Genomic DNA, 11,207 nt, shown 5'->3' with positions numbered 1-11,207 from the left:
AACAGCACTTTATGCAAAACAAAAATTAGACAAATCAAACAACAACAAGAAAAAAATACAATTTCACATAAATGATTATTAAGTCCCTAAAATTAACAGAATGAAAAAATAAAAATAAAAACTGTACGTTATTGCCCTCCGGAAGGGAGCAATCTCGTTCATCATGATACCGGAAGCTTTAATCGTTCTAGGAGAACTGTTCTTCGCTTTTTAGGTTCTTTCAACCTTTCTATGGTAACAGTATTGTGTTGTTCTCTAATCGTGACCATTCTGAATGGGTCTTCGAACCTCTGCAGCTCTTTGCCTCTATTAGTTCCCACTTTCCGGTACACCACCGTCCCAATTTTAAGGTTGCCCATTAGATCGCGAACATTGAGATTGTGTCTAGTAACTCTTCTCTATTTCTCCTTCTCAATTTTGTTCTTGACTTTAGCCCACATCTTCCTCCGTGCCATACAATTAACGGCGATATTACTCTCCTCAGTCGCTGTTTCTAGGCAATTCTTCCGACGTCCCCGCAGTCCAAAAATAATCTTGTAACAGTGAGCGAGCACGTAGTTCCGCGGTAACCCGACAGGGGCCACCACTACAAGCGTCTAAGAAGCTGTACAATTGTATATAAGTTTATTATTATAAAAATACGATCGCTTGTATAAATCTATATATGTTAATATGTAATATGTAAGAATATTAGTCATAAAATAAAAAGAGATTGAGCAATAAGATTCTACGGAACTATCTCAAGTAGAGTTAAAAGAGTGAATTCTCAGTGATAACCGATCACATGAGCCCTTCGATTGTCACCGGGATTGATCCATCAGATCAAGCCTTCTCCGGGTCTAGTCATAGCACTTGTGGCTTACACTCTACTCGAGATTGAGAAGTTTATTGCTAATATATTCTCTCAAGAGTTGGTTTTTATTATGCTCACCATAGACTACGGCCTAACTCCTCTCCCTTACTCCAGCAATCTTAGTCCGTCGGCTTCATCTCCGCAACTAAGATTGTAACCTACATCCTAACGGTTTCACTGGTCCGTCCGCTTCATCTCGGCAACCAGTGTAATTTCCCGTCTCTCCTCGGCTCTAGTCCGTCCGCTTCATCTCGGCAACTAGTAAGCTGGCTCCTATCATGACAGTTCTGGTCCGTCCGCTTCATCTCGGCAACTAGAACTGTTATTCTGCCTCAGACTCTCTCACCTAGACCTCCTCTACCTAGTCAGTGTCCAGGGCTCATCCCCTGGCACGGCCTTCCTTTCTTAACTATAATGAATACGCCTTGTCGTGGGCCTTCTGTAAAGAGATATCAGGCTGGAGAAATCGCCTAAGACCAGACAACCCCGACAATCTCAAAAGGGGAAATCCCCGAAACCGAGTGTATGGAATGATTGTATGCTGCAATCGCACGTTCCATCGCTTCGTCCGGCTCTAGCCCTTTTTCTAACTAATATACCCGCAGGTGGTCGCTGAGGGTACTGTGGAGCCTTTCAATACCTCCTCGGCTATTTGGATGTCCTGGGGTGTTAAGGTGCTACACTACCTCCAAGATTTTCATCTCTTCCCTGATGCTTGCGTTGTCAAACTCTCTTCCACTGTCAGACGAGATTCTATCCGGTACGCCGTAAAACTGGAACCACTTGCGTAGGGCCCTTAACATCGCTTCTGCTCACCTCTCTTTCACAGGGTACGCCATAGCTAGTTTGCTAAATAGGTCTATCACTTGTATCCCTTCCAAGTAAACGAATCTGCTTGAAGATCACTAAGTGGTGCTTCTGCAGTGGGCCTCTCCTCCTGGATCGCTTGAGGTGGGTGTCTATCATATTTCGCAGTCAGGCATACGTCACAACTACCGATGGTTTCTTAAATTGTGCACTCCATACCCCACCAGAAATATCGACGGCGCAACACCTACGCCTACGTGTAACGTTTCGCTCAGCCCTCTACGGTTGGTCTTCCCCTGGTGATACGCGAGGGTCACCTCCTTTTGGCGTTTCTCGTCACGGAGATTTTCTCTACCATCATCGTACATCGTATATACAACCGGTTTACCCCAATTTGTTCCGTCCGCCAAAGACGCCGAATTTTATCCCACAGCACTGCATTTCCTACGTATAGATGATGGGTTTGTCCGACCTTCGATGCATCCTTTAGTGCTCTGCAGATTTAGTTCTCCCTCAGACTAGGCTTAGACCATATAATCACAATATTACTGCTGCCATATTTTCCATGCTAGAGCAACATGGATCTTCAGTAGTCCTGAGATTTTGGTTTTCCAAATGAATTGACGACGTTTATCATTGATGATTTCATCAATTTCTTTCATCTCGGCAGGTCTTTCCATAGTTGAGTCTTTATCTTCAGATGTCTCTCCTCTGTTTTCCGATTCTTCTGTGCCTGGTTCTTCTTCCGGCGTCCACTCTCTCTAGAACTGACTAGCATGTCCAGATGTTTCTCCCTGATTATCCTCGATCGCATTGACCATTATTGCCCTTGAGAGCCAGTCTGCAACTGTTGTTTCCCCATAATGAATAATCAATAGGATCTGGAGTTTTCTCATCTATGTAAAAGTTTTTTTTTTGCATACAAAAGTTTATCGTTAGTGTTTCTAAGTTTTATGGTGAGAAGAACGTAGTGACAACTTTTATTAGTTTTCGAATAGTTCAAGTGTTAATTTTAGTTGATGAAAAGTTATGTAATGTATTTTTAGTTTTCGTTTTTGTGTATATGTTAGTTTGTCTTTAGTTTTTTTTTGTGTTTTGTTGTGGTTATCTTTTTGGAGTTTATGAGGCATGTTCATAAACTGGTAGGGGGGAGTTATGGTTGGGCAAGGCCTGTATACAACAATAATCCTAACTCCTCATGTAAATAAACCTTAATAATGTCTATAGCATCACAGAGATAATAAACCAGTATATTTCTAGTAAGCGTGCAGTTTAATTCTGTTCCCTCTTTCTCTCTTTCTTCAGCTATTCAGTCTAAGTGCTCGTAAGTTATATATATATACAATCTGGATTGTTGACATGGGGAGTTTAGGTATTAAGAGTCATAATACCTATCGTCTGTTTATAACTTACATATAATTGTATACAGTTGTAAATAACAATAAATAAATTATTAGAAAAAAAGTTTCGAGTACAATCATTTTTGGTATTCTGTACATCCAGTTCACATTGTCATTCTCTTAACTAAAACATTGTTGGCTGAAATGACAGCTATTTAAATTTTTGATCCTGACTCCTAATTCACTTCCATTCCATACCAATTCCTGTCTCAGACACAGTCCGGTATCTTGGCTTTGACCTAGAAAGAAGACTAAGCTGGAATCCACATACTAGACTTAAAAGACAAGAACGTAACCGACGATTTTGACAATTACGTGTACTGCTAAGTTGAAAATCACAGCTTTCGGTAAACAACAAATTCCTACTTCACAAAACAATAATAAAACCTATTTCGGCTTATGGACTAGAACAGTGGGGACTAGCTAAAAACGTAAACATCAAACGCGTTCAATCCTTTCAGTCCAAAGTCCTTTGAAGTCAATGCTCCTTACCATGTAGCAAACAATACTCTACACCATGACTTTAATATTCCATTTTTATGGGACCTTATTAAATCCACCACATTCCATGAGAAGCTTACTATTCATCCTAATCCCCAAGCACAATCCCTATTTAGACTTAACCATCCCTACAATCCTCCTGGAAGGCTGAAACGGCAGTGGCCCAGAGACCTATTACAAATAATTATATTGGAGTTCTGGTAATGGCCAAATGTTCTAGCGCCATCACTCATCCTCCATTGCTTCTAATACTAGTGGCAAGGTTGAGAGAGATAAGCGCCGGGATCTTCTAGAGTCCTCCACAATTGGGAGATACGAGATCGGTTCGGAGTCCCCTTGGCTGAATGTAAATATTATAAATAGGAATAGTTGTGTTTAAGATATTATTTTACTTTAAGTTTGAATTTTTCCCCCCTTCTATTTCTTATTTTTTTATCAATAATTTTTTATATTTGTGAATGAGCTCGCTATTGAAAGATTACTGGCAGTGAAAGTACATCATTGTCGACGATACTTAGTTAGTACTTAATTTCGGAAAAGGTGGTGTAGTTTCTTAGCGAGGTAACGAACGATATTCATCAATGAGAGGTTTTTACCAACATTTTTTATTCACACTTTTTATGTAATTTTACTCTTCAACTTTAATTTAATTTCGTGTTTCTTCTTTCCTATTTTATCTTACGGACGACCTAACCCCCCCCCCCCCCCCGTTTCTTCCATTTCTCTATCGACGAAATTAACATTCTATCACTCTAGTCAGAATCTGTGATTCTGTGAATCTCCGTATGTCCAGATTGGCCTTATTACAATTATGTAGATCAGTCTTTTGTAATGAATTGTAAGTTTAGACCGTGCGTTAGAAGTGCTGTAATGCAGTTTCCTGTCTTTTCAGTCTTATGTGAGGATAGTCGTTAGTCAAGGTATAGTCCAAGATAACGAATCTGTTCTACAGGGGTAAGAGCCACCCACATTATTAAAATATACTGTAGGGCAGTTGACAGGTTTACGACGAAGAGTAAATGTGATTTGATGGGATTTATTTTTATCCTCCAATTTCGACACCATTTTAAGAGAGTTTTTTATTTTATTTATTTATTTTTTTATTTATTTTATTCTTTTTATTTTTTTTTTATTTTATTATTATTTTTTTTTTTATTTTAGTATGTATGAGATCATTCATCAATATTACCTATTGCCCACAACTGTGTGGCAGATTGTAATATCTATCAATAAATAAATCTAGATCCAACAAAAAAAAAAAATTTCGACACCATTCTTCGAGGGTTGTGATATGGGACTGGAGAGTTTGGGATGCAATCAAAGGGTTATTACAAACTGTGAGCACACATGTGTCATCAGGAAACGTGGTAAGGATAGTGTTAGGAGTTGTTGGGATGTCAGCTGTATAGACGGTGTTGAGGATGGGACCGAGGATACTACCTTGAGGAACACCAGTGGATTGAAAATAGAGGGATGAATAGGAACATTCATTACCACCCAAACCCACTAGTTTCTAACCTTGCTTCCTCTTCCATTCCTGGCAATCCTCCAAGGCGCCTAAAAAGAAGATGGCCTCGTGACCTTATATAGTAAAATGTTTTTAGTTCCACTACTGGGTAGTTTCTCTACATGCTGTATTAAATCATTATCATTATGTCATTATGATCAAATTTGCTTGTTGTATTTTTTATACAGTTGTAAATATCAATAAATAAAAATAATAATAAACATAATGAGATATGTAAGTAATGTCTATAATAATGACAAACAATTTAAATCAACATAATGAAATGTATGAAAGAAAAATTAAATATATGATACAATGGGCAAGAAAGTTACATAGATGAGTAAAAAAATAAGCTAGAAATAATATATATATTCGAAAAATAAAGGAACAAGGGGGAAGAAGTATGGATAATGGGAAATAAAGAAAGCAAGAAATATTAGATACGAGAGGAAAAATTACATGATCAGGCACAGATTCTGACTAGAGTGATAGAATGTTAATTTCGTCGATAGAGAAATGGAAGAAAGGGGGGGGTGCGTTAGGTCGAGAGAACGGTGTAGAGGATGGGACCGAGGATACTACCTTGAGGAACACCAGTGGATTGAAAATAGAGGGATGAATAGGAACCATTGTGGATCACTTGGAATAATCTATCAGTGAGAAAGGAATGGATGATGAGAAAGTATGTGGGAGGTGGGAATTCACTGAGTTTGAAAAGCAGTACCGGGTGCCAGACTCGATCAAAAGCCTGCTCTATATCGAAGAAGACTCCCGCGCGGTACATTCCGCGCTCCAAAGAAGACGAGACAACGTCCACCACACGATGAAATAGCTGGATAGTGGGGTGGGATGTTCGGAATCCAAACTGGTGATCTGGGAATATATGATTGGAATCTAGGATGGGGTCTATTACTCATCATTTACATTTTCTTTCCGCACCTTTCATTATGTTTATTTCTTAAACACATTCTGTTTTTTGATTTTTCATAATTTATTTTGTATAAGTCTTACTTCTATAATATTATGTTTCATCTACTCTTGTTATCAATCTACTACTATCTACTTCTATTGTTATTAACCAACTACTTCGGCTTCTTTTATTACATTATTTTTACTAATTTGCATTCTGTACAATTATTTACTTTAATCATTCTATATATACTTTTATACATTGGTTGTAATCTCATTTTTGTTTTTTTATCCCTGATGACGACCTGAAGTTCAGGTCAAAACGTCGGCACAAATAAATAAGTTTTTGTTTATTTGCTGGCCCCACCCCCCAACCATCCTCTCCTCATAACCTATGGAATTCGACAGAACTAATGTTTCGAGCCAAAGATTCTTGGTACCTATGGAATAGCCTTTTTCAACTTTTTATTCTGTTCTGTTGGAAAATGATTCGATTTTCACTTAGCCAGTACCACAGGTACAGTAAATGTCCTTGAAAAGTAGCTATTGAACTATTGTACTATTGCATATACTTTTCACCACATGTTTATTTTATTCTACAAAAACCTTAGATTTTATCTCATTTTTCATTTAGTGGTAAATACATTAAATTCAAACCACCCTGTGAAAAACATTTATACCTTTTTAAGTAAAGCAAAGTTGCTAAAGTTTGAGCCCTAAAAGAGCTTTTTGCGTTCGATAGTTTCAGATATAGTTTTTAAAATACCAACATCTTTTTTTCACATAAAGAGAAATCAACATTTTGCGATATTATTTTATATAAAACCGTGGAAACTGTTATTCATTCCTAAAAAAAGAAATATTTGTTTCTTTTAATTGAGTGGGTTGCTTTGAAGATATTGAACCACTAAATGAAAAATGAGATGAAATTTCAGGCTTTTGTAGAATAAAATTAACTTCCGGTGGAGTGTACCTACAAATGTTCAATACCTACTTTACAAGATCTACTGTACTTGATGAATAGTGTAGATAAAAATGAAATAATTCTCTCTAAGAAAATAATACGAAATATGTTTTGGAAAATATCCTTTTTTTTTTTTTAATTCAAATGGCCACGGCTTTTTAAGCAGCAATTTTGAAATGACAGACAAGGCTCTTTTTACTTCAGTTAGATTAACATAAATACACATCACCATATACATAGTTTCTCCTTTAATTTGTACTCTTTTGTGAATCTAGTTCCAGATCCAACAGTAGTCTGGAACCTGGCGAAGGATTCATTCAACGAAAGAACAGACAGCTAGGAGTCGTTTTAGGTTCTAGACAATCCTCATCTAAACTCCGCTCTGTCGCTTGAGAATATTTGTTTTATTCATGAAATTAAATTTTTTTTTTAATATCTTAATTGGAATTTACAACTGTACATAATTATACTTTTAGTAAATTTGATGTATGTTATTATGGAGTGTTATAGGTGTGTAGAGAAACTACCCATTGGTAGCACTCTAATGAAGATTTTACATTAGCAAATCTCGTGCCATCTTCTTTTCAGGCGCCTCGGAGGATTGTCAGGAGTAGGAGAGTAAGCAAGGTTAGAAACTAGTGGGTTTGGACGGTTAGGGAGTTTATAATGGAAGGAATGATACTTGATTCGGGCTAGGTTACATATGGAACATTAAGGTTTTTATGTATGATTTATTTGTGACAAAGTAGGAAGCATTGAGGATTTTACGAAGGATTTTGGATTGTAAGGATTGGATACGAGAGGAATGAGAAGGTTTAGTGGTGCCCAAAGTTCAACTCCGTATGTCAATTATGTAGATCAGTCTTTTGTAATGAATTGGAAGTTTAATTTAAAGCTGTAATAGTCGAAATCGACGTGCAGTTTCATTTCTTTCAGTCTTGTGTGAGTATTCCTGGTTAGTCGTTTGTCCAGATGTAGTCCAAGTTAGCGGATCTGTTTGACAGGGGTAAGATCAACATTGCTAATGGAGACTGAAGGGCAGTCGGTAGGTTTACGACGAAGGGTCAGATGATTCAATAGGATTTATTTTCATCCACCAATCAGGACACCATTCTTCGAGGACTGTGATATGGGATGTCAATTATAGGATTTGTTGGAATGTCAATAGATTGTAGATTGATGGAATAGATTGTGTAGAGGATGAGACCGAGGATACTACCCTGAGGAACACCAGCGGACTGAAATAAGAGGGATGAATAGGAACCATTGTGGTTTACTTTAAATAATCTGTCAGTGAGAAAGGAACGAATAATGAGAAAGTATGTAGGATATAGGAATTTACGGAGTTTGTAAAGTAGTCCCGGGTGCCAGACTCGATCAAAAGCCTGTTCTACATCGAAAAAGACTCCCACGCAGTCATTTTTTGATAGTGGAATGAGAGGTTCGGAATCCAAATTGGTGATCTGGTATTATATGATTGGAATCAAAGATGGGGTATAAGCGTTTCAAAATGAGTTTTTCGGGGATTTGTCCCATGATAGGTAATAGAGAGATAGGACGGTAGGAAGATGGGTATTCTGCTGACATTTGGGGTTTGGGTATCATTTTGACCATAGATAATTTCCATGGGTCAGGGAAATATGTGGAACGGAGAACGGCGTTATATATGTAGATGAGGAATAGGATGGCTTTTCTAGGAAGAGGATTTAGGATATGGGTTGTTATTAGGTCATATCCAGGAGCTTTGTGGTTAGGTAATCTCTGAATGATACTGGATATTTCTAATGGATGAAATGCTTTAGGCGGAAGGGTCATTTGGAGTGGAATATTTAGTTCTGCTTCAAAACAACAAGATGAATTGGGTTAAGGATATCAGGATGCGGAATAAAGGTTTTAGAAAGGTGTTGTCCGAATATTTGCGATTTTTTTTCGTTAGTTCTGATCCAGCTTTGTGATTCGGTGGGAAGAGGATAGTTAAAGTCTTTAAAATTCAGCAACAATTTAGTTGTCCGCCATAATGATTTGTCAGTAGTTTTAAGATTCTCAGTAAAGTTAATTAAATTTTGAAGTTTGTATTTTCTAATTTCTACTTTAAGTTTGTTAGTCACTTTGGTGTAATATGTTTTGTCAATTCAAAATTTGGTCCTGTGCCACTTCGATCTTACTCTGTGTTTTCCCTTAATAAGATACGAATAAGCCGTGGCAGGTTAATTTGCTTATTGTTATTAATTCTATTAGTCGAAGTGTTGTCAGTTATGCTTGTTCTTATTGTTGACATGAGTTTTTCAATAGCTTCGTCAATGTCTTGTTTTGACTTCAGTCGAATGCTTAAGTCTAGTTTATTTTCCAGGTCACATTTAAATTTGTTCCAGTCAACTCTTCCTATAATCAATGAACGAGCGGAAGGCTTAGGTACGAAGCTTGAATGTAAACAAAACAGAACTGGACTATGACTGGACCACTAGTGTGCACCGAATGATTGTATGCCGCAATTGCCTTTGGCATTGCAACGTCGGGTTCCAGCCCTTGGTGTGTCTGGCACAATCGAAGGTGATCGCTCAGCGTTCCGTGAAGCCGCTCTACGCCTCCTCTACTTTTGGGGTGTCCTGGTGTGTTGAGGTGCCATATCACATCTAGGTCCTTCATTTCCTTTCGTATCAAAGAGTTGTCAAATTCTCTTCCACCATCCGATGAGATGCGTTCGGGAACTCCGTAGAACTGAAACCACAAGCTGCCAATACTGCTTCCGAAAACCTATCTTGCACCTGGTGCGCCATTGCAGCCTTACTGAAGAGGTTAATCATGGTCACCCATTTGTACCCCTTCCATATAAATGTGTCGATTTGTAAATATTTAAGTGGAGCATCTGTGGTAGGTGTCTTCTCCTGTCTTTCTTCAGGCGGATGTGTGTCGCACTTAGTGCGTAGACAAACCTCGTAGCTTCCTACAACCTCTGATATAGTCTTCCTCATTCCCCACCAAAAGTATCTTCTCTTTAACGCTTGCATAGTTTCATGGATTCCCCGATGATTTGTCTTTCCCTGATGATACGCTAAGGTGACTTCTCTTTGTTGTTCATCTTCCAGAAGGGTTTCCACCATCAATTTACAACGGATGTATGTCCTGTCCATTCCGATCTGTTCATCTCGCCATAGCCGCTTGATCTTCTCCCAAACGGTTTCATTGCCAACATACAGGTGATGTTTTTTTCCAGGCTTCGAAGAATTCTTCAAAATTCTACAGATCTGGTCATTCTTCACGCCTGGTTCCGACCAGATCGTCGTTATTTTACTTCTCCCGTACTCACTATGTTTAATTTTGGTCACTCCGGTGGTTTTTGTCTTCCAAATAATTTGTCTCTTCTTGTCATTAATTATTTCCTCCATTTCATCAATATCCCCTGGTATTTCTTCAGCCAAACTCTCGTTATCCGAAGATTCTTCCCTACCATCTTCTTCCGCTTCATCCTGGTCTTCATCTCTGGGCGTCCATTCCCTCATGACACCGGACGGTTCCCCATTTTCTTGTTCCACGGCGTTCGTGGTTATGGCTCGAGACAACCAATCGGCCACCACATTTTCTTTGCCCGGATTATATATAACCTCCATGTTATATTGCGCTAGAAACTCCTTCCGGCGAGTTATCCTAGCTGATGATTCCTTTAGTTTTCCCTCCCACTGGAGTGGTCTATGGTCAGTATGTATCTTGATCATATAGTCTAAAGTGATCGACGGCCCACACTATTCCCAAAAGTTCTCGCTCCATCGTGATGCATCTACTTTCCGTCTCCGTAAGGCGCCTGCTTGCATACGCCACTGGGCGCTCTCCCCCATCACCCTCCTGAGACAGCACCGCTCCTAGGGCATACTCACTCGCATCTGTGGTAATCGTGAATTGCTGATTAAAATCTGGAAAAGCTAGTACCGGCTCTTGCTGCAACCTCTCCATGCACCGTCTGATATTTTTTTCCATCATCGGGGTGACGATCATCTTTCTGCCTTTCTTGAGTAGGTTGTTGAGTGGAACGAGATACTCCGCTATTTCTGGAACAAACCTCCTGTAATAATTTAGAGTCCCCAACAACCAACGAATTCCTTTTATGTCACTAGGTACTGCCATTTTCTGGATTACTGAAACTTTATTTAGGTCTGGTTTAACTTCCTCCCTAGAAATTGTGTGACCCAGAAATTTTATTTGTTCCTGCCCCAGCGCCGACTTTCCCCCCGACAATTTGAGCCTAAAATGTCTTATTCTCTGGAACACGCT

The sequence above is a fragment of the Halyomorpha halys genome, unplaced genomic scaffold, assembly GCF_000696795.3.
Source record: "Halyomorpha halys isolate HHAL.00 unplaced genomic scaffold, Hhal_1.1 Scaffold654.1, whole genome shotgun sequence".
Lineage (NCBI taxonomy): Eukaryota > Metazoa > Arthropoda > Insecta > Hemiptera > Pentatomidae > Halyomorpha > Halyomorpha halys.
The sequence above is the reverse complement of the archived record's forward strand: the minus strand, read 5'-3'. Positions refer to the sequence as shown.